Here is a 25,229-nt window from a genome sequence, read left to right as displayed (position 1 = left end):
GCTGTGCCATAAATAACCCGAGACAGCTCTCTTTAGTAATTGTTTAAGAACTGGAAGCACAACTAATAATTTCCAAGTAACAGGACTTTCACTTCTACCAGGATGGGAGAATATAAGAATTCGGGGCGTGACTGAGAAATGTCATCCCACAACTGTGTACTCTGGCAGCTCCCCAAAACGCTCTTCGCTGGCCTAGCTTTGCTCCGTTTATGTGCATGTACCACTCAGATATCGCCATGGGAGCAGGTTTGGCCTAATACAAAGCTGTTTTGTAAATCCTGTCTATAACTGCATTCTGCGTATGGTTTGAACTAATTGCGTGAGCAGCATCCTCTGCTCTGGGTTGCCCCTGAGCACAAGATGCCCTGAAGCCATTGGGCCCTTGATATTTGAAGGATGTACCTAAAAAACCCAGACCTGTCTACATTTGCCTGGGAATATGCTTGAATCCCTGCTGAAGAAGGTTCACTCTGAGGCTGTGGCCATGCCACCACCAAATGATGAACCCATAACAAAAGTGCCCCAAAGGGAACGCAGACCAACAGCATACCCAACAGACACCACACCGAGCTGCAGCCTTGTTTCAGACAGACCAGGAAGAAGTCTGTCGGAAGCAAAAGTTTTCATTAGCTGGTTACATAGCTGGACTTGAGGACTGCATTTTCAATTGGAAGTTCGAAGTGGATTTATACCAGGTATGTATTAGAATAGCACCGAGAAATCTCATTTTGAATTCCAGACATTGGGGTTTAAGTGAAAAATTATTCATGGCACCTTCCCTTGTTCCTTTCCACCAGCTGTCTGACAGAAAGCCTTGCTCCTCCTGGGGTGGTAGACCAGCATGATTCCTTTCTGTCCCAGATATCTGCCAGGATAACGTCCCATCTCAAAAAAAAAAAAAAAGAAAAGAAAAAAGAAAACAACAGAAAACCATTAAAGATTTCCAACTAATTAATTAACATTAACTTTGAAGTTAGCCTCTCCTATGAGCAGTGCCCTATCTTACAAAGGGTAAGCTTTCGTAGCCGATGATAAGAAAACATGTTACTTAATCAATATATTTTCCAGCATACGTGTTCTTTGGCAGGGATTTTAAGTTGTCTCTTTTGAGTGTGTGTGTGTGTCTCTGCGCGGATATGTGTGTATGCGTAAGCGTTCCTTTTTCAGAAAACAGAGTTGTTGGACATGGATAGGAATGTATCTGGCATCTCTAGAAGAAAGACTCAGAAGGAAATCAGTATTTGAGGGAGTTTTGCAAGATATCCAGCTCTGACTGTTTTGCGGTTAACTTTCCATTCCAAAATTGCTAATGGTGAGCTGTCCAGACCATGTCTCTTACCAAAGAATTTTGGAATTGTGAGAAAACAATGAGTTAGCCATCAGGAAAGATTAACCTCCCAATCTTAATCCTCCCAACTATCGCTTTACATGAAAAGGGCATTCATGTTTAAACCACTGCTAAAGACTCTTGGATAAATTTCTCTCTAGCCTAATTCAACTGAAACTGTCGCTGCTACATCAAATATATGGTGGTTTAATGTGAGTTGGCTACAGTTACTATTGTAATGGTGTTAGAATCGCCATCTAATATTGGAGTCCTGTTAATATTGCCACACATCGTCTTTGCACAGAGAAAATGTAGAAAAGCACAGAACTACAGAGAAAGAATTATTATTATTATTTTTTTTACTTTTCACATAGGCAATAAAGACTCAAGGTAATAAGATGATTTGCCTGCAGACATATAAAGAGTTTGGGAATGAATATGAAGAAAACTCAGCTCTGCTAAAGCCCCCACCATCCCTCCCTATCACTTTCCAAAGCACATTAGTGTTTAATTTATTGTGGTAAGGGCAGGCCATCCGTTCTGGTGTATCCAGAACCAAAATAAAATGTAACAATTCAGAATAACCGAATAAATAATTTCCCAGAATAGGTGTGCTGGCAATCCCTTGTATCAGTAACTTTACCTAGGAGCACAAAGGTATTTAGTGCCTGTCACTTACTCAGGCATTTTAATCCCTGCTGATTTCCTAAACAGGACATAGAGTCCTCTATATATTTGTAGATCTCAGGCTCCAGATTTAAAAAATAATATATATATATTAAGATTTTTTTCCTCTTCTTTCCTTTCTTTCTTTCTTCCTTTCTTCCTTTCTTCCTTCCTTCTTTTCTTTCTCTTTCTTTCTTTTTCTTTCTTTCTTTCTTTCTTTCTTTCTTTCTTTCTTTCTTTCTTTCTTTCTTTCTTTCTTTCTTTCTTTCTTTCTTTCTTTCTTTCTTTCTTTCTTTCTTTCTTTCCTTCTTTCCTTCTTTCCTTCTTTCCTTCTTTCCTTCTTTCCTTCTTTCCTTCTTTCCTTCTTTCTTTCCTTCTTTCTTTCTTTCTTTTTCTTCCTTTCTTCCTTTTTCTTCCTTCCTTCCTTCCTTCCTTCCTTCCTTCCTTCCTTCCTTCCTTCCTTCCTTCCTTCCTTCCTTCCTTCCTTCCTTCCTTCCTTCCTTCCTTCCTTCCTTCCTTCTTCCTTCCTTCCTTCCTTCCTTCCTTCCTTCCTTCCTTCCTTCCTTCCTTCCTTCCTTCCTTCCTTCCTTCCTTCCTTCCTTCCTTCCTCCCTCCCTCCCTCCCTCCCTCCCTCCCTCCCTTCCTCCCTTCCTTCTTGCAAAACTTCCAACACCACCACCACCAAGAGCCAGGTCGTTCTTGCCCTGTTCCATGGTGACAACTCACAAGGTGGGATGCCATGCCACCAAGAAGGACTCAAAGTCATTCTCCCTGTCCCAAGTCCCTCTGGGTGCATGATGTGCCTGGTGCCATGCATGTATCACACAGTGGGCAAAGCAAAATGACATTTCAGGCACTCAGGAGGTGGCCATAACATCTGCATGCTTCAGTTGTCAAACACACCATTTGCAGTGTTAAGGATGATGCCCTGAGTTCCAAGACTTTGAGTACTAATGAAGGCAGCTAATGGGCATTAGCCAGCTAGAGGAGTCTCGTGTGGTTTTACAGCTGTCAGACGTGCTGGGTTCGTGCTCTGGTCCTACAGACATGCCTGGAGCCTCTTTATCCTTTTAGGATGTGCTTTTACAGAACCACAATATATCCCAGGCTGGAAAGGATCCACAAGAATCACTGAGTCTACCGCCGTGCTTCCCAGTCCAACCCTTTGCTTCCCAGCTCCTTCTTGCTGTGGGTGTACCTGCTCCAGGCTGCTACACTCAGTGTCTCCAGCTGCAGAAATATCAGTTGTGACAGCAGGATGAAGGACATGTCATGAAGCAAAGTAGATAAATGGCACGGCAGCCATGCTAATGCTCTCGCTGATGATATCGCCAGAGAGCTAAGGCCCATTTAGCTCATTGCTGGATGAAACAAATCAAAGGTGGCAGCCTCTCTAGGCGATGTGCGCTACTGTGTCAACAAAAATTATCCAGATGAGAGTTTATTTTGCCACATCACTTGGTGTTTTTAAAGGAATTGGAAAAATTGATTAATATCTTGACTGCTTTGTTGCATTTCTTATTATATTTGGGTGCAGCAAGCAGCATTGCCTGGCCAAATGATTTCTAATGTGGTTACTGTTTGTTGAAAGAAACAGCGAAGCAAACAAACTAACAAATAAAAAAGTAGATTTAATTTTCTGGAGCTATTACCACCATCTGTGCTCCAAATACACCTGCGAGTCCTTTGCAGTGCAATACTTAGGTTTTCCAGAGAACTTCCTCACCACCAAAATGGCAAAGGGGTGTTAAACAGCTCAAGAAGCACATCACTATGCCAAAAACAGGGAAATGTCTGCTACAAAACCAAAACCAGATCTGGTCTTAGTTCAAAGCCTTAACACCAGTGTAACACTCAAGGCTGGTAAATATTATAGATGTAATGAGTATAGATATGGAGCTATATACATGGGCATACTTTAAATATAGATGACCTACGTTCACAAACTGGAATGACTGCCAGAGGTGAGGTGGGAGTACTCTCATGCACCACAAGACAGATGACCTCAGGTCCACGAGGGCTGCATGACACGTCCCTTCAAAGCCCCGACAATGGTGAGGCTGATGCTCATTTATGCCAGCGCTGGGCATAAATGGGTTTTCCAGAAAGCAATGAGGCTCCTTATCTGCCCAAAGCCAGCCCTAAAAGCCTGGAGCATTAGTTAGCAGAGATAACCAAGCGTGTAAAATTTCCGTATGTAGTTCAATAGCTGGTTTATTTTTATTACTCTAAATGAATTACACAGCCAGAGGAGATTAATCAGTTGTCTGGGCAGTCCTCTGGGCATAGCCTGGACTACCAATTCCCTCCAGCCATTCCCGCATCAAACCCAACAACAATAGACAAGGAAGTGTCAGCTATCAAATGGGCTGAAAGCACTTTTCATTGTTAAGTAAAGGATTTCCTTATGATTTCCCATGCCAAATAATAAATTGTGAGTTAAACAGTGTATGCCATGACAGCCCAGGACTACTGTGAAGATGATTAATATTAAAACCGGATGACATCTTTACCACCCCTTGTCGTAGCCAGCTCAGGACTATCTCCACTAGCTGCAAGCTGGGATTAACCCTTTCCCTTTCCCAGGCATCTTTGCCAAATCGAAGGGATGGAAGTGGAAAGGGGAATTCTGCATTTTGCATCCCGACCTGACAGCTGCCAGGAGAGGCAGCCTGGCTGTCCCGGCAAGAAGAGCCTGCCCTTCAGAAGGCAGAGCTGTGGCTCAGCCTGTTGGGATCAGGCCATGACCTTTTCCATTTCACTAGAAGCAAAGAATGCAAACTTCTTCACCGCTTTGTAAATACAGTAAGTGTTGTTTTTTATGGGCCTTTTTCTCCCTCCTCCTCCAGCAGCTAGAAATCACAAATGCTCAGAAAAAGAAGGAGGACTGAAGGGGAACCCAATTCCCTTGGGCAAGCTGTCGTACACATGTACAGGAAATTGAATGCAGAAATTATTGCATGCGAGGCTGTTAAAGAAGTGACAGGGTTATAAAACAGATCTTTCAACTGCCACCCATTATGGACATTCCAGTTGTAAAGGGTCACTTTTTAATACAAATCTGCTGTCCCAAATTACATTTGTCTTTTTCTATAAACTAGAAGTTGGCAAAGATTTACAGGAAGGTAATTTTCCTCCTTCTTATTTTAACTCATTTATCTCCTTTCTGAATTTCAAATGAAGAAGAAAACCCCACTAGTTTGGTAGAATTTATTAGGTTGCACTGTTATAATGGCTTCTGTTCTTGGGCTGCTGAAATGTCCATGAAAACTGTGAGGGTCTTTTTAAACATACTCTAGACTTTGTGAAATGGATAATGTGGTGCTGCAGAAAGAGAACACAAAATCTTATTATGTTTGATTTGACTAATTTGTTACATAAATTCTGCTCTCCTGATCTGATATTCCACTGTTTGCCACGTGAGATCATAATGCTCACTGCAAGTGAGATGGCTTGTTTCTAAATAATTCTGACAACGAAGCAGTTTCATATTCAGATCTTTAGTTACTACCAGGCATTTTGATTATGCTTTCCTTTCTCTGTCTCTGCTTTTCTTCCTGTTTTCAAGGCAACAGACGAAAAGATGTCTCAAGGCCATGTGCAGAATTAGATTTGAGATTACAGTGTAAATAGGTAGACACGGTACCAGTTAATTTAATTAGTTTTGAAATAGGTAAAAGGAAAACAAGCTCACAGCCCCATCAGTGAAATCATATTTCAGAGGCATGCTAGTTTGTGCTATCATATTTTCCCCAAATTCATCTAACTTTTGCTATCGGCAAATCAAAAGCTGATCTTCCAACCTTAACATCAGTTCTGATCTAAATCCTTTTTTCACTTCAAGCCAGACACAAAACACATTTTTAAATACTGCTGCTGCTCAATTTATACCCTGGCAATCACTGTTTCATCTGGCTGTTCCAGTTCTATTCATTATTCCTTCAGTCTCTGTAAATGTCCAGAGCAAATCCCCCAAGTTTTGCTTTTAAGTCAGCAAATTCAATTTTGGTGGCTCTATGCAAACTTTGAAGCTCTGTTGGAGCCAGTCACTAGGAACTGCAGCTCATACTTTGCAGAGGCTTAGTCTTGATTTTGCAAAGTGCTTTTGTGTAATCAGTCAATTAGAGCTGTGACCAGTGATCCATATCAGCAATTGATAGCAAAGTGCAGGACTGGTACGCTTGGAATCCAGGTTTCAGTCTTTCTGGTTAGGTAGCAATTCTTGAGCAGCACCAATTTCACAGAAGTTATGCTGATTTCTTGAATTTATTGACTACAGCCCTTTGTGGACAACGCTGCATTAATTACAGAAAGTCAGGATAAGGTTTGTTTTAATATTTCCACCAACGTTCGCACTATTAGGAAATCCTGGCATGCTAATTTTCTGTAATATCATCTGAAAGTGGAAATAAATGCAGTGATACAATTACAGTCAGTTAACAACAACCAAATCATACCATAAGTGTATTTTTTGAACTCTGAAATGGTGTAGTCATATTATTTTATATATATATTTTTATTTTTTTTTACAAGCATAACTTTTAAAAGAATATTAAGACAGTAAATTATGAGTTAGTGGGAACATATAGAAGGGACACATTTAGCAAGACAAATTAATAGGTGCAGTTCTATAAGAATAATGGGAGGGGGGGGGGGAACAGAAGTTAGCATTATTTTATAATTTTCCCTTTCAATGACTTCCCTAGATCATGTTCACTGAGATCTTTGTTGGTGTAAAATACTTGCACAATTATTGACAATAGATGTTGAATGCTAATACATTCTTCAGTGCTTACAATGCCAATAAAAACTTTATTTGCAGTTGATAGTGCCTGCTACTGCCTTTAAACACTCAAAGGGTTGTAAGTTTATTGAAATTGATATATATTAAATATTACTAAGCTATCTCTGAGCAAGATTTTGGATTACCTTTAAGTTTAACAGTGGAGGAAACAGCACAGCCCGAATGGCACTGGGCATGCTATGAGGAGCCACACATGACTCCCACCGTGGAGGACCCACTGAAGGCAAGATCAGGAAGGACAGCAGCATGGGTACAAAGAGCTGGCCCTAAGGGGTCTGGGACTCAGGAATTACTCCATAAATGGGCTGTGTTTAGCTACATTTGCCCATAGATAGCAGGAAGCTGTGCCCTGTCTGGGCATGGGCAGACAAATCCTCTACAAAATGGATGCCCTGGAGGAAAATGGCTGTCCAGGAGGAGCAAGGAGGGGAATGTGCCTGAAACTCAGCCTTTTGCAGACACTAAGCACCCAGTTGAGTGTGGCAGGAAAAGGGAGTGCAGAGCCTGAAACTGTTTTTTGGGCTCATACCTGGTTGGAGAAGGGAAATTCCTAGGTTTCTGCCCTTTTCAACTGTTCTCCAAGCAGGAAATGGGTCCTCACATCTCTCCCCAGGAACCATCTCCCTCCAGCACAGCCATGTCCATGGTTTCCCACTCAACATCCAGGTGACCAGCACCAGAGGTGGCTTTGCAGCACCCACCTTACAATGATGGTGTCTCTGGGAAGGATGCACCCAGGTTTGCAGTGCCCCTCTCCTCTTCCACACATGCATCGAGTGGTGTCGAGCACATTGCCCCATAAGAGGCAGCTCTGCCATGTATCTGCTCTGCCCCTCTGATAACCAGTGTCACATCCAGAGATGGCTTGTGCATAGGTGCCCTGGGGCATTTTGGGCACTTCAGTGTTTTAAGGGCAAAGTGTTTAAGCACATGGACCCCAAATGGAAGTGGAAGCTCAAGTCAAGTGCCCGGGCTCTCTGTATTTAGGCCACACACAAGCCTATGGGACATATTTATCTGGGTATGCTGCTCATCCCTTCTGCAGACCATGGTCACCAGGCTTAGGAGGCAAATGGGATGGGACTCTGTTGCTTCACCATGGTTTCTTCAAAGACTGAAGAGTAAGAGACTCAGTTTCTGGAGGAGAGAAGGGTGCTGGTTTTCCATTGTTCTCTCTCTTCCTAAAGTGTGAAAGAAATAAACCTGCCAGTGGGGACCTGAAGTCCTCTCCAGAAGGAGGACTTTCACCCACAGGCTTATTTTGACAGTGCTTGCTTGACTGTCCTTAGGGACCTGGCTTGACTTTGGTAGGAAGGACAAGGGCATTGCCCCATGTGGGCACACATCCATCATCTCCTGCCCTTCAGCGACATGAGGGATCTCAAGAGGGATTTGAACCCGTGACTTGGTTCTGAGCAAGGCACCTGGCCAACTGGGACTTAAGCAGAAAAATGGCACCCTCCTGTGGCAACGATTGAAAAATAAATAAAGAAAGAAAAAAGAAAATACCTGTCACTGTATTAAATGCAAGGTCTAATCCCGTCAGCATGTGTGACCCATGTGCACACCCACCAAACAAGGTCTCACAAGGGATGATGGTGCCCCTGTGCTTAGGCCAAAAATTGCCAGTTGAGGCGGGGTGATGGAGGCACTGGCATCGAAGCTGAGCTGTGGGCATTCAAAGACCTTCCAATGTTGGGCAACAAGCCTGCGGCAAGCTGGGAGCCAACCAAGCATTCAGCTGCAAGGAGCCACTCCGGATCCCAAAATCCATGTCCAGCCGGCTTCGGGAGCCTACCTACTTTTTTTGGACTTGGCTTGTTGTCAAAACCATAGGGTACAGTGACTGCATGGACTTCAAAGGAAGGACACCAAATGTGATTTGGCCCAGGCAGTTATGACCATTTATTGCTAGCATCTTTCTTAGATACTGCTGCCAAGGGTTAAAATGTTTACATGCCCCCTGATTTTAAATGGACTGGGTTGCATGTCAAATGCCAACGGGAGAGACAGCTGGAGTATCTAAACCAAGAGCTTTGATCTTAGTATCTGTAAAAAAGAGGTCATTTGGTCTCCCCAGGAAGCACAGACATTTAGAAGGTCCCTGTACAACTCATGCAAGTATTTTATTAACAACAATTTCTATTCACATGTAGGTAGGTTGTATTACTACTTACTAAATGCATCCTATATGTGTATATATGCATATATATGTATGAATAGCTGTATGTCTGTATAAATACATGTATATATGCATTTGTATATACTTGAAGTTGAGCGCTTGTGTGAGTATGTGTGCTTTCTAATATCTTGTATACATACTAATCTATTTACCTTCTTTACAAAAAAATATCCATGCAGTAAGCACGATGTTTATCTCGCAGTCAGTGTTTGCGGCAACAACCTGAACCCTCTCCCTGCCGAGCATATGCGGTTCTTTGAGTAACACTGTAATTGCAATAAGGCTATAGAGCATTTTCAGGAAGATGCAGGCATGAAAACACAGGCTTCATTGTGCTGTAATCATGTCTGACATTGATTCAGAAGAGAGGAATTCTAAAATACGATAGTGCACAGGGGAAATATTTCTATTCTTTTAGTGGAGGATTTTGTGGTTAGTTCACAATGCAATTAAAATAGCCACCAGATGTTTATGACTTCAGGCAGTAGTTAGCTTTAGTGTCCCTGATCGCTGTCCTTTGCTCCTGTGTCAGAATAAATAAATATTTTTCAGTGCTGGAAGAAAAAAAAAAAAAAAAAAAGACAACCACACAAAAAAAAAACACTTAAACACTTAATTTTTAAACATACCAGGGGGGATGGTATGTATTTCCATTTGCCAGAGCTCGTGTTGTTTTATGACAAGCTTGTAAGAAATTATAATCTTAACATTAAAATAATATCTCTCTCCAGGATGAAATAAACATATTTATTTAAATGTGAGATGAAGTCTACAGTATCTCATCATTAAAGCGAAGTGATTTGTGAGAAGTAATATTAAAAAAGAATGTGACTTTTCCAGAGTATGTCATAAACATGGAAAGATACTCTTTTTTCCCATTGAATAATAGGATTATTAATATGCAATTTATTTTTAAAGACACATTTAAAGAAAGCCTGCTGTGCTTCTATTTTGGTAATTTTCCTTAGAGTCTGTTATTCTTATTTGTTTCAGGGCTATTAATTTTGAGGCCACATTATATTCAAATTATCTTTGATTACTAGGCTCAATAAGCGATAATAGTTTACATTTCATCACCCAAAAGGAAGCTAATGAATTTAGTCACACACTAACATTTTGAGAAGGAAATTATTTGAGACAAAACAGATGAAAAAGAGGTACAAAAAGTTACAGTGAGTTGCCCAGCACCTTACAGAAAGCAGTGGGAGAGCTCAAAGGGGAAAAAAAAAAAAAGAAAAACAACACTCAGGTGTCCTAATTTAAAATGCTACTTTTCAGACACCCAGACATGTCTGAGATAGTGTGTTGATAAAGTAATTGAGAGTTTAAGTGAAAGATTAAGTAGTCTAAGAAGTATCTCAGACAATGTGGGAATATGTGAGAGAAATGTGTATGTGGGGGTACATTATGCTTTTAAATAGTTAAGTGACAGTATGTCCTTCAGGAATAATATACTGGTGTTTAAAAAGAAAAACATACAGTAAAAATACATGAAGGGATAACATATAAGTTGCCAATATTTGGGTGTGTTGACAAAGTCTATGAAAATCTGTGGTAATGCACAGAAACTGGCAGTTTTTTGCCTAAACCTGGTGCTGCCATGAATTCATGTGGACAAGGACTCCTCTGGGGAAAAAAATAAAAATAAAAATAATAATTTTACTCACTGCATTCTGTCCATGATGCTTAAATGTGTCAGTAAATCTCTGGTGTCAGAGGAGAGGTGGGTTTCTTGCTCAGTTTGCTACTTTTTGCTTAGGCACAACATTTATTCGTGGGGATATTTTGGATTCTGAAGTAGCTTTTTGCGTCCTATTTTGCAGCCTCACATTGCAAGTGCCATCAGCAAACAGCAACCCTGTGGGGCTGTCCAAGGGCCCCCCCAAATTCCCCAGCCCTTCCCCAGGTGTTCGTTAAAATCTGAGAGCTGTTGCAAAGCATTTCAGCTCGGACTAACAGGCATTTTTCCCACTGAAAAGCTGCTGCTTTCCACATTGCCATCTAGCTCTGCTTCCACTGCATGTGCCGGGAGCTGTGGCCCTGGTTGCACTCACCAGCCCCAGCCCGACAGCGCTCGCACGGCGATGGCACAAAAAAGCCTCCAACTCCATCCAAAGGCACATTCATCATTAACTCCTCCGTGCCGCTATTGCAGCAGTCACTCGGATTGGTGTGAGGGTGAGGGAGAAAGTGTTGTTTGTTTTTTTTTTTTAATTATTTTATTTTAATTCAGCATGCTGCAGTTTGGGGATGTGTGAGTTATAGGGGACTTGTGCAGGGTTTGCTGCTAGTGTTGCTTCAGCACATTTACATCTCATCCCTAGTGTCTCGCTGTAATGGGGGGTGAGTGGAAAGGATTACCATGGGTCAACTAGTTAATGCTGATCACCCCATAGCCAGAAAGCTGTCTTTTTGTAGAATACTAGTGTACTAGTGAGTCACATTTACTCAGATAGGGGCACAATGCCAAAACTGAGACCAGTCAGTCAAGAGAGTCAGGCTTACATCTCACATCAGGCTGCCTAGGTTAATGGAAGGGCTTTTTTTGCTGTGTCTCTAATCCCAGTAACTCAGTTTAAACCCTGAATGAGTAGTGGTACACCTAAGCACGGGGATCTCCAATGGTATTATTTGCAAAAAAAAATGATATTTGTTTAACCAGACTTTCCTGGCTTAATAATAATTCTCGGTAATAGGATGCAGGGGTGCTGTACAAATACATCAAAACATAATTCTCTGCCCCAAAATACATTTCAGCCCAAAGGGTGTAAACTTTTTCCCAGCTGCCACTGTTCTCCCCCATCCAACCATCATTTTTACAATCTTTCATTTTTAATCTGTGGTAGATATTAGCCAGAGTCTAAAATCAGTGTCAGTCAATTTGGGAACATTTTCCAGTCTGTGCTGAGGAATTGTCCCATGGTTGCTGCTGTACCTTTTTCCTTGCATAATCACCCTATGCAAGTCTGATTCTTCCACAGCTAGGAAGAAGTACAATAGTTCCCTTGTTGCATTTTTTGATTAATTTCCAGCATGAATTACTTTTTGTGATCGAGAGCTGCGCAGGAGAATGACATGCCTTGTTTAAACACTAGTATTTCCTTCTGTCATTTCTCAGTTTGTTATCTTACCTGTGCTACAAGAAGTTCCTTATTGTTTTATTATGAGAAGTTAAATAGTAACACCTGATTTCACAGCCCGAGGTTGTTCACTGCTTGGTCTGTTTTTATCATGTCCTTCCTTCTCTCTGACCTTTCGGCTTATGCTTTTCAGCCTCACTTCAGATGTAGGGTCTGGATCTTGCAGACACTTACCCACTCAGATATTCCCACTGGGTCAATGGGACTGTTCAGATGTGCAAAGTAACTCAAGTACTTGAACATTTGGAGGACCAGGGCACGAAACTGAGTGTATACCAACCGAGCAGGCTCCAGAAAAGCTTTTTGGAGCTGCAATGATTTCAACATGCTAAAATTCACAAAATGCAAGGCAGATGTGTGCTGATTAGGAAATCGTGTTGGCTATGAGATAAGAAATCTCCAGTAACTCCTGACCCTCCCTTTGATGTTCACCATGCAAAGCTGCACTGAAAAAGAGGGTCACCTAATGCAAAATCATAAATAAGCAGGGAGCTAGAATGCAATTAGGCACCATTCAGCAAGGGTTTGACTAAAGCACAGTTTCGCCCCGCTGGAGCTGGTGGAAGGCTGTTTGTGTAGCGGTCTCCCTGTTGCCCAGAAACAGCACACGAGACTACTGAGCATCTGCAGAAACTCAGATCTGGTTTGTTTGGCTTGGACGTGCACTAAGACTGACTTTAAATGTTACTTCAGCTTTGCGGCAGCGATTGCCCTTGTACTTTTACAAGCTATGCCTGGATATGGGATGTTAATTGTTGTTAATGAGTCTGTCCACCTGGGTAAGCTCTGCAGGGCAAAACTCACAGAACATAATTGCTCCGTGTTGCCTTCACCATCCCCCCTGCTGATCCTGTTGTCTTTTGCATTTAAGAGCAACACCACCGAATCTGCTCCTTCAGATCCTGGAGCTTTTTTCTCCATCCAGGACAGTAGCCAACTCCTGCTCTTCTTTCACCCCCATTCCCCTGTGATTTTGGGGTGGAGAATTGCCAAACTTCAGTCCTTGCAAGCGTCTTTGGCACAGGGAAAGGACACTGGTGGGTACAGCGTTATGGGAGAGTTTACATACTGAGCTGGAGCTCTGTATACCTATGCAATTTAATCCACGGTCTAGCTGAGAGTGGTGGTGTGCCAAGCTGCTTCATTTCAATGGCATTTTTTTGTGCATTGACAATTTCTGTTCCATTTTCTTCAAATAGTGGAGATATCCTGGTGTTACTCGTATTCATATGGTTGGACGATGATTTTATGGGTCTTCTCTAACCTAAATGATTCTATTGTTTCCATGAAGAAAAAAAAAATAAAAATAAAAAAAAAAATAATGGGATTTTGGCATTGTGGTTGTCATGGGGTTTCCTGCCCATGGCAGGGGTTTGGAACTAGGTCTTTATGGTCCCTTCCAACTCAAACTATTCTATGATGCTGTGACCTCCCTAGACATGCACATCTTCTTGTGCAAAATATAGAGGACAACATAATCGATACACACAGCGTCCCCAAACTACCCCAGCTGGAGTCAACACGTGGCTGTATTATGCCACAAGATCCTTAAACTCATCAAGCAAAAGCAGGACCAAATAACCGATGGGTCTTTCAGCAAGAAGTAAATGTTATTAAGACCTCTGCCCATTCTGCTGTGCTCTGAGAAACGATTCAGCTGGTCAACTTCATGTTCCCTGTTCTGAGATAATTCTTTTAGTTTAAATCAACATTTTCAACCTGGGCACAATGTCTGTATGCCTGTGCATTTCCAAACTCATTTCTGCAAGAAATCAATTATATATATATATATATACATGTATTTTTCTGATGGACAGTCAGGTCTGCCCATTCTTGTCTCGTGGAATCTCATCTTCTCAGGTCCAACCTCTCCATCTCACTGGTGGAACAGTTAATTCAGCTCATTCTCCCTCCAGGGTCAGAGACTGTGGTGTATTTTCACTGACCCTCTGTGTCACCTTCAGTGTGGTGCTCTGTCCCATGCCTTTTCTCACCTTTTGGGATGGGATTCACCTCCTTTATCTGCAGCTTTTTCTACCAAGCTACTTCTCAGGTGTGTAAGATGCCAGGACCTCTTTCTAGACTAAGAGAGGTTTGCAGGTGGTCATTGCACCTGGGATAGGATGGGGACCTGCTGCTCCTTTTGGTCACATTCAAACAGCCCTGAATTAAAATAAAATAAAATAAAATAAAATAATAAAATAAAATAAAATAAAATAAAATAAAATAAAATAAAATAAAATAAAATAAAATAAAATAAAATAAAATAATAAAATGTCCTCATAGTTTAAAGACAGGCAAGATTCACGTTTCATTTTATTAAAGCTCCTAGTTAAAGTTTCTTCCATTTTACTGCTCTTTAAACAGGTAACCATGCTGCTCACTTCGTCACCTCAGTGCCTGGAATTAATAACCTCAGACACATATAGTCACATTGTCAATTGGCCTCTTTTTGGTTCATATGACACAGTCTTGGCAAAAAAAGACAGGTGAAAGTCACCTCTGTCTGATGTCACTCTTGCTGTAAAAGGACGAGCTCTGTACAGTGACCAACACATGCTTTAAAGCTTTTAAAATGTTTTCTCATTACTATGCTACTGTTGGGTTCAAAGCAAATTCAGCTGAAGTGGGATGTAAGTATTGAAATGACATAGTTCCATTTTGTTGAGAAATACCACATTACCTGTCACAGTTAAAAATGTATTAAAAATTTTATTTTTCATAAAGAAAGGCTGCATACTTATTTGCATAAAAGAGTTGTGGTAGTGGTTACTCATATTATATTAGTTGCACTAAAATTACTGTTTTTCTACCAGATGATTCTCATTTTGAGTTACAACTCAAATACTAAAATATCTGAACACATTTTTGCAAATTCTGATGACACATTATTTTTTGTTATAAACTTCAGAAGAATATTTTTTTTTGAATTGTGGAAGGCAAAGACTGTTCGCCAGCCCCCAAAAATACAAAAACTGTTCAGATACCTGCTTGTGGATAGACTGTATTTCAATGGTCATGAGGAATCTATTCCTCTTCTCACCAGGACCAAAATCTGAAAGAAATACTAAGAATTCCAATGTTAGCTCCTGTGAATAAAATTCCTCCCCTTGCTCCAGAGAAGTTTTGCAGATCAACTAGATCTCTTTTCAACTTACATTTGTTTTTATTTTTTACCATGAGATTAAGGCATAACTTCTCAAGTGGGATTTGTAAAGACACACTGAGGGTTCAATTATGTATTTTTATTTTTATGTTTATTTATACATAAAAAAATACAGGCAATATTTGGAAAAGGCAATGTAAAAAAAAGGCCCAGTAAATGTTTATGTGTTGGCTGTTGAATGCAGTAACTGATTTGTGCCTTACTCGTATACTAACTTTATTCCCTTGAAAGGAAAAAATAAAAAATAAAAAATTAAATTTCAGGATACTTACAAAATGTGAGTTTGCTCTAATTTAAAGATTAGAGAGATGAATTACAAAATTACAAAATTACAGGTAGAATCAATTTGATATTGAATACTTATATGTTCCCATGACTTTTAATAAGCAGGAAATGAAATTAAAACACACCAGAATTATTATGGTCTTACCTTAACTGCCAAAAAATTGGCATTTCAAACTGAAAAGTTTATTCCTACATATAATATATAATAATATTATTTATAGTGCATGCAGTTATATAATAAATCTATGTAAAGTATTATAATTAGCAATGGCAATAGATAATTATAATAATTCAATTAAAATGTTATATTTCTATTTTTTCAATTGTTATTTTCAATAATGTAATATTGAAATACTGTTTGATTGCAATAATAAAATATAATATAATTGTAATTATATAACATTATTTTTCAAAATACTTTGAAACATTCATTCATATTATTAATGTCCTCTTTGATACTGAAGAATAGATTAGATATTTTTATATATCTGTGCTTAATGTATGTTTTTATGTCTAGGTCATATTACTTTTTTTTTTCCTTAAAAAAAATCCTTTCTGGAATTCTAGGAAGGAAGTTTAAGGAAGTTTTCTTTATTTTACAACATAATGTCATCTTCACTGAATATGCAGTGCTCTACATGGGCTGCCATAATCTGAATTGTATGTTGTGGAAATGCTTCCTGGAATTTCTGCATAAGAAAAATACCTCCTATACAGCTGTAGTATTTTTCATCAGAAGATATATTTATTTATTTTTATTTTTATTTATTTCCATATTCTGTGTTAAAGTCAGTGGAAATATCCACACACATCTTCCTGTTCTCCCACACTGATAGAGACAAAGTGTCAAAAGAAGACTTAACAATTCAGAAAAAGGTTAATTTAAAAATCAATAGCATAATGCTAGGTTTGCTTTCTTTTATACTGTTAATGTGATTTTTAAAAGAGTCAAAATATGTTTAAAGGATTGTGATAAAAGCTGTTACTGATCTCTTGACAAATGAAAACGATTGCATACAGAGCTTTTACTTTCATTTTTTTCCCCTCCAAGTTGTTTTCTTTTTAAATTTTGGTGCATAACTTCACCCACAAATGTCACAGTTTTTGCCTTCTGAAAAAGAAATCCCATCCTTCATGCTGAATCCGTTATTTAAGATCCACTGCCTTCTATCCCTTTTTTCTAAGGGGTTTCATAAGTACAGTACATCTAACTACTAACAAGAATTACTAAACCCTTTGGCTTCTCTTCGGTGAGTTCAAACACCAGTGATCACCTTAAAGAAAACTAATCGTTGAAATTTTCTTTAGAAAGAAACATGAAAGCTTTTGATTATATAAGGACTTTGGGCTTATTGAGGAAAAGAAATACTGGCTTTGTCCTTCTTCTTTGAGATCAGTAGCAATCATGGCAGCATTCATGTTTTTGTATTATTTCCACTCCCAGTGTTCTGGACCACTCTGCCTGGGTTTTGGCCAATATCATTTTAAGCCTGACTTGTAGAAGGTGAAGATCAATGTAAATAAATTCAAGGGCAAAAGTATGGGGTAGTGACATGTCCGCAAAACAAAAAATAAGACTCTACAACAGCTGTGTGGTATCAGTTTTGCTCGATGCTGCAAAGACCTGGGGCATTACGCAAGCTGACAAGAAAAGATTTGATGCATTTGATAGCAGGTGTTTAGGAGGGATCAGTAATGTCAAATGGCATCCCTATGTTGGGAACATCGAGTTTCAGGAGAGAACAAGAAAGGAGAATATTATGGACTTCCTAACAAGGGAGTGACTTTGAAGGTCTGACCACCTAGTGAGTGAGGCTGGATGGTACAAGAAGGTCTTGCGGGACAGGTTTGCTTCTCCTGGTTTCCCAGCCCATCCTGAGACTCAACAAAGGGTTGGAGAAGTCAGTAGAAATCTTCTCTAGGCTTTGACTTTTCAACCTGTTGTCAGAGCCTTGGGTCAAGGGCTTTTGCTTAACTTCTATGGCCTGGAGGATGTGGTTGGTACTCACTGACCTGGCTGGGAGAGACAGGGAGGGAAAGAGGTGAATAGGAAAGTGAAAATGAAAGATGCCTTCTTGCAAGATGCTGCTCTCCAGCAGAAGTTTTCATGTGAATCAAGGATTTCCAAATCAGGCCTCTAGGGCTTTGAAATATAAACTTAGGCTATGCAGACAAAACAGGGTTTTGCACACTCTGTAGAGCCAAAATCTACAGCAGTAAGCTCCACTGACATCAGTGAACCTTGCATAGATGTGAGTAAGAGCATACAAGTCCCCTGGTGTTCACATTTTTCTCTCAGAAACAGCCTTTGTGCATATAGCTGAAGAGCATCTCTTAGAAAAACGTAGCCCAAGGAAGATAACTTAAAACAGATGGGAGCAAGAAATAATAAAGCCAGGTCATATGGGTAGAGTGGACCTGTTTGAAGCAAGTGCAGCCAACTGTATTATGATGTAGTAATGTGTGAAAGAAGCTGTACTAATGTGTGGACTATCTGCAAGTGGAATATTTGCATGATTGAATCAAGGAAAGGAAATGTACTCCATCCAAATGGTAATAAAAACCATATTTCAAAAAGATCCATGTTGAGTTCTTATATCAAATAATGTCAAAAATATCTCAATCCAAACTAGGATTTTACCTTTTTGTTACTAATTTTTAAAACTCCTGTTTGTTTTTCAAAATGTTCTCCTTCAATCTGCGTCTGGTAGAGTCTATTAAAATATTTTTTTCATAAAAAAATCTTTTTAGACTGCAGCAAAGTAGACAGTAACTGCAATCAATCATTTAAGACAATCTGCCAAATTGTTCTGCCAGTATCACTGCTTGAGCTAGAATATTTTCCCTTAGTTTTACACACACACACACACACACACAAATAAAATAAAATAGTATAACCTTCCAAAAATAGACATGTCTAAAGTGTAATACTTCTAGTGGTGAAAAAGTTATCTCTCTGCAATATTGTATGGTGCACTTTAAAAGTCAGTGTAGGAACATGAGCAGAATGCATTATAAAACTCATTTAAAACCAACGATACTTACCTCAAGCTATTTTCAGTTGAAATGTTTTCTTTAGCATTCAATAAGAGCAAGTGAAAATATTTACTCAGGCAGCTAACTGGCCTATCAACCATCCAACGTTCGGAAGATCTCATGACAGAGCAAACACTCACATGAGTGCAAGGGGAAAGACCGACTGCCTTTAGCAAGACAGCAGCATGCCAGGGCTCTGCAGAATGAGACCTGGGTAAGAGCAATGACATTTAGAAAATTACTATAGAAAACTGATAAGGGCATGATCCTTTTTTATGCTGAAGATCATGTATAATGCCTGTGTGCTGTGCCTCAGTACCTATTCATAAATATAGAACGGAAGCTCGTGGCAAGATGCTGACAGATGCCACAGAGCAAGCAATAACCCCCCTGCCCCAGGCACCCTCTTGTTCAGGCAGCTGGTTTGTACCTTGCGGCCTGGCACGGCGATGATATGGCTGATCATCCGTCCTGCCTAGCTCAGAAGGTGACGTAGCATTGGTGTTGGCCAGAAAGTTGGATGAAGAGATGATTTTTGAACGGCGTGGTTAACTCTTACTGTGTTAGGGCTGGGCACCGACCAAAACAAAAGCCACCCTTGTTCAGATAGTGTATGAGCCTATTCCACGTGTAGATATATGTGTGCATGTACATATAAATACATCTGGATAGAGATAAAGAGATGGTGTACATTGGCTAAAAAGTGTTTTAAATAAATTTATAAAGCAGGTTTTGATATCTAAAGATAATTACTATTAAAATGTATCTTCTATGTGTGTCTAGCAAGGACCCACACCTGAAACAGGAAGAACCAAGAGAGGCTTTTTCCTTACGTACTAAGAACTGATCCTGGCCTGCTAAGGTCATTTGGGGCCTTTTCCACCAAAGTCCCTGGAGATGGGACCCCAGCCAGTGGGCTACTCAGCTGCATCTAGGTAATGACACAATTGGTGCACGCACAGACAAAAACGTGGATAATCAGGTATCACTTCACCACTCCTCCACCTCCAGCTTTTTCAGCAAGAGGAGCACATAAATGGATGCATCAAGGTTAAGCCCATTGTTTTCTATGTCATGCAGTAGGGATGGTGTTTGTCTACTATTTAACCTGAACATCCTGGAGAAAGTTTGTGATTGTAGCTTATAGATGATTTCCTAAATAGCCCTTCCTTAGAAAAGATGAGGACAAACCGTTTACCTAGAAGGTTTATCTGGATCTTCTGCCTTTTAGTCAGGATTAAGGTTCCCCTCTCAATTCTAGTAGTCATAAGGCCAAATCATTGTGCTAGTAGGGGGTGGCATCAAGATCTGGGTGTATTTCCGATTATGTGCCAGGGTGTAGTATGCCAGTAAAAAGATAAATAATGCTTGTTTGCAGCTTTGCTGTTTTAGCATGTTCATCATGTAATTTAATATTATCCTGTTTTAATATTATTATAAATAGACTGTAAGTGTGGAAGTGCTGTGCAATTGTCTCATGACATAGCCTTTATTTTTCCTGACTACTCTTCTCCGCCAAAGATTCTTATAAGGGCAAGAGCACCTCTGGGAGGAAAAAAAAAAAAAAAGAAAAAAAGAAAAAAAGAAAAAAAGAAAAAAAAAAAGAGTCAGTGCAAAAGCATAGATGATAGCAGCTCTTTGTGGGAAACATCTCTGATTACATAGCATTTCTTACAGATATAATGCACTATTTTGTTTAGGTTTTTCTGGTATTCCAGATCACAGGATGAACATGGCATAGAAGTTAAGTGCTGGATTTTCAAGTGAAGGTGTAATCCTGTAGGTGAGGAAGTCTGAGCATCTTGGCCACAGCCAGCTGTTTCCCAGCCTCTAACTCGGAATGACTCTCTACGGAGTCTTCTGTTACCAGGTCAGAGTGCTGCTCAAATCAATGACTGGCCTCATTCAGAGCAAAACATTTCTGTGGCAAAAGGTTTTACTGTGGCAAAAAGACCTTTAGAAGAGGTGTGTGGGTCTCCTCCATGCTTCAGAGTTCATGAACTTGGCAGAAATCATAGCAGGAAAAGACTAGAGCTAGATTATAACTTCTGGCTAAAGGCTGTATTTTTTTTGGTCAGAATAACACTGTTTTGTCCAAACAAAAAATCTTCCATGGGGACATGACAATTTTGATTAACTTTTCAAAAAAAATTACAGGAAACTTAAAATATATCTTTCCTCTATTGTGACAGGAAGAGGGGGAAAAAGAAACAGTCTAGAAAAAAACATTCAGCTATATTCAAAAGGGGATGTCTCAGGTGATGGGCAACAGCATTTTTTACTGGAATTTCTATACATGTTCTTTCAGGTCTTCTTGACAGTGGAAACAGGGTCTGAAATGTCAGAATTTTCCATAGGATAGAAACTCAAAGGTTTAATCTGGTCCTAGGACAGAAATAAAAATAGCAAGTTGTGAGAAAGCAGAATGTAAACACTTAGAAAGGAAAAATCAAGGAAATTCAGACCTCTACCAATTTCTAGGTGCAGGGGGAGAGCATGACAGGTCTCATTCAAGTGTGCACCTCCCAGAAGATGTCACCTTTCATTCTTGCACTTACAAACCCTGCTGCTGGCTCAGAAAAACCATAGTGACTCTGAGCTATCACGGCATTGCGGGGAGCATCAACGGGCATCAGTCCCACAGGATTTATGGAAGGGGAAAAAACTGAAATTGTCAGTCTTCACACACAATGTACTTGGGTAAAATAAGAGCTGTTCGTTGTAGCTGATGGCATTTTGATGGTAAAGAAACAGCAGTGGGTATATAAGTCATCCAAACAATACCTGGCTGAGTATCAAAGGCAGGTGAGGAGGGGACAGGAAAGGCGAGGTTGGCAACATGAGACACAAACTTTTGAAGTCTGAACACGGGAGTTTCCTTTGTTCCCAAGAAAAATCTGGCTGATCTCTACAGCTCCTGCAAATTTCAGTAGGTGGATTCACAGATTCCCTGCCCCAGGGTAAGTTTTGTACAAGGTGATCGGGAGAAAAAGTGTGGTTATTCCTTCACACTGGAGGTTACGTTTCTCAGCCTTTCTCATTTGTCCAACCCTTAGAGCCTGTTCTGGAGGATTACATGGTTTGGGCCTAAAATTCATCTTAAATATATACATACTGGTGTTTGGCACAGGGGTTGGTCTGCTCCTTATGTAATGAAGGGAGTTTCACCACGTCCTTCAGGCCATACGCCAAGCTCTGCTGAAAATCCTACGCTGCTAATACAACATCCTGTGGCAGGTGGTATTTTATTTATTTATTTATTTTCATTTGATTGCTCTCAGCTATGTCTTATGTTCATTCAGAAAGATTGGATGAGGGGGATGCTGGAGAGGGAGGGCAAAATCAATGCTTCCCTGCAAAAACTTCAGGTCAGTGGGAGCCGAAAGTGCTCTGGACACAAAACCTGGGGAGGAGTGGGGAGCTGTGGGCTGTGACAAGGGGATGTAAGACATGGCAAACAGCCAGTGCTCAGAGGGGATGGAAAGAACTTCCCAGGCAGCAGAGGTACTGGCCAGCACCTGGCCCTGCTCAGAAAAGGCTCAGGTTATCTGCAACCCAACCTGACCCAAGGAAGGAGGGCAGTGAAGGAGGAAACCTGGCTATTTTTTTTTTTTTTTTTTTGGTCTTATTTAGTCACACAGAGTTTTCTTTGCTTGGAAGTTATTTTTTCTAGTTTGTGTTCAAACTACATATGCTGTCTTCAAGTTTGGAAGCTTTTTGGCCTTCTTTGGGACCCACTTTAGCAGCAGCTGTAGGCCTACCTCCAAACTACTGCCATTATGGGATCCTTCTTGGACCATATCACATTTAATAATTCTGTTTCTCTGTTCATGGGATTTTTGTTGCAGGCCTGATCCTCTTCACCTTCAAAGTGAAACTCAGGGGAATCCGATGTTTCCAGATCAGTCTGTACAAAACAAAACAAAAAGCTATTTTTTGGCACTAATGTCATTTTTCACTGAAACAGTGGGGGATTTTTCACCATGATGAGACTCACCATATAGAAGGGACAACTTGTATAGCACACAGCTTTGTCTCGTAAGCACACGTTTCTGCTCAGAAAAATCTTCCAGTGACAAAACTCCAGTGCTAGTTAGAAGCTTAGCTGCTCTCATTGCTGCAACCTCTGAGTGCCCAACATGACATTGTCCTCCACTTAGGACACTGCTGGTGTTCCTATTCCACAGAGAGGTGATGGGATCTAAGTCCATATTACCTTTCAGACACAGGCAGAAACCCAAACTTGTGTTCAAATTTGCATTTTAACAACACAACATGTACCTCAGCCTGTGCTCTGGTGGGAGAGAGGATTTAGAGCCTGCAGGACTCCTGAGTCTGCAGAAACCTTTCCCTGAGCCCGGCTGGATGAGCGCTTCACCACATGTAAGTGATTTGTAAAGCACAAGACTCAAAATAAAGGTTGCCTGTCCTGAGAATTCACAGTCTAAATAATTCGGCAGTTGCAAGGGGGGTGTTGTTTTTAGTGAAATCCAAGGTGGCAGCATCTTAGGAACGCGGCTCCTGTTTGTACAACAGAGCTTTTACACCAACATTTGTACGGCTCAGCTTCTCCTCTTAAGCTTTTAAGACCCCGGCCTGCTTTAGGGTGATTTAAAGGGCATCAGTGATTTTACTCACCGAGTGTCTTCTGCTGCGTTCACAAGTGCCTGGCTGTGACCTCTGGGTAAGGCAGAAGGGGCAAGAGGTTTTTATCAGCCGGGCTTTGGGCTGGGCACATAGCAAGTGGTATGAATAATGCAGGCAGCTAAAGGAGTGCCTCGAAAACTGTTCCTCCTCGTCATGCATTCTGCTTATGCCCCTTCCCTTACACAAATGGCTATTTTAGGAATGCTTAGGAGAGCTCAAAAATATTTAATTAGGACTATTTTTTTTTACCCTCCTTCTAATAAAGTAATGGGCTTTAATATGTTTGGTCTGTCACAGGCCTTCCTTCTGACCAAAAATAGCCCTCTTGGTTCATAAGAACATTACAACTTTAAATTCTGATAACTTGAGAGCTAGGAATGAGCATCGAGTATCTAAAAATGTCCCTTTTCTACAGCACTAAGAAGCGAGGGCTAAATCTGGATATGAAGCTATGGCATTTTTTACTATAAACAAATGCTGCCAGTGACTGAGTGCTTTGATCTGCTGGACCACGAGCCAGAGTAGATGTGTAGGGAAATATTCCAATGCCAAAGCACTGGGGAGTGGGGAAGAGACTTAACAGGGAGCATGCAGATTGCCAGATCAACAGATCAGTGGATGGACTGCAAATGAAGCTAGGAAGGAAAGTGTGCTTAAGTCATTTACTATAGTTCTCCTAGGAAGTGTGCTTTTCTGCATTTAAGCACTCCCTTCAAAAATGTGTATTAATATATACATAGATATATATATACAAGAAAACATGCACAATACCCTCCTGCTTGCATTGGCAATGCTGCCTCGCAAACACAACTTCTTGGAGATTTATAAATAAATATACCTGACTGTTTTATCTACTAGATCTCGGAGCCTACAGAGGAAAACCACCCTCACCAGTGCTTGCATGATTAGCACAATGGCACCCTCTGTTGCCCTGCATGCCTCCTTCTGTGGCTGCTCCCAAGTGGATATATTAACTCCTGAAATCATCCACCTTCTCCAGATCTGACCTATTCCTGCCCAGCTGCCTTGTTTGTTTGGAGTTATCCTCTGTAATTTCCCTTTGTAATAAAATCCATCTTGTTCTTTTTTTGTATTAGGTAGAGAAGGCAAACTGTGGTTTCAGTGAGCAAGAAGGATCATCGAGAGGCTCAGTCACCACTCTCATGTCATGAATAGTGGCCTCCTGTCCCCATTTTGTCCTCTCTGACACAGCCAGTGACAGCTTCTTGCAACAGTTGTATTAAACACTGAGCTCAGTCCTGCAAAACAGTGATCATTTCCAAAAGATGCTGCGTGAGATAGGGCAGGGCACTCGGCATTTCCTGGAAAGCAATTAGTCTTGATGAGATTGGGTTGCCCAACTCTCATGTCACTAATTAAATCACAACTTTTCTTTCCTTTGGTAAAACAAAAGCTTGATTCATGAATTAAAATACATAGTGAATCTGATTTTGACTCTGATCCTCTGTATGTTCGTAATTAAACAACCAGCTCCTTTTATGAATTGAAATAAAACTTCTGGGGCATGGCAAATTTTCACTCCTAATAATCGTGTTCGCTTGCATCCATGTGACTACACTTTAATTGCTCATTAATACAGACAGACTTAATGGGATGACACACAACTAGCTTCTTCTTTTTGGACTTCTGTAACAACGACTTCTTTTTGTCTGGTAAGGAAACCAGACATTTCTCAGAATCAATCAACTTTTCCTGTGCCTTACTCTCATGCCCTGCTGTAAAGAATAGTAAAATTATCTTGCTGTAATGTTATTATTAAGGACTGGTTTTACTGTGATGGCATTAGAAGAATTAGATACATACTTTCCACTCGTACTGATTTGACTATGTCTATTTTCCCCATGTGCAGCCTGAAAAAACTATTTGATGCTGTACTTAGAACTGATCACTTAGAAATGATTACTCGGAGGTCATCAACAGTTGTTAACATGAACAAATTGTCATAAAAAACATAT

The 25,229-nt window shown here is 40.4% G+C and overlaps 1 long non-coding RNA gene across 1 annotated transcript; it reads left to right on the top strand.

Annotated features, from left to right (window-relative positions):
• Positions 1–6,657: 6,657 nt before the first annotated feature.
• LOC113843431 (uncharacterized) lies at positions 6,658–25,007 on the top strand. The gene is made up of 2 exons (XR_011809280.1): positions 6,658–8,957; positions 24,355–25,007. It is a non-coding gene; the product is annotated as an uncharacterized lncRNA (long non-coding RNA).
• The last annotated feature ends 222 nt before the right edge of the window (positions 25,008–25,229 follow it).

The sequence above is a fragment of the Anas platyrhynchos genome, chromosome 4, assembly GCF_047663525.1.
Source record: "Anas platyrhynchos isolate ZD024472 breed Pekin duck chromosome 4, IASCAAS_PekinDuck_T2T, whole genome shotgun sequence".
Classification (NCBI taxonomy): domain Eukaryota; kingdom Metazoa; phylum Chordata; class Aves; order Anseriformes; family Anatidae; genus Anas; species Anas platyrhynchos.
This window is presented reverse-complemented; position numbering and strand designations above follow the sequence as displayed.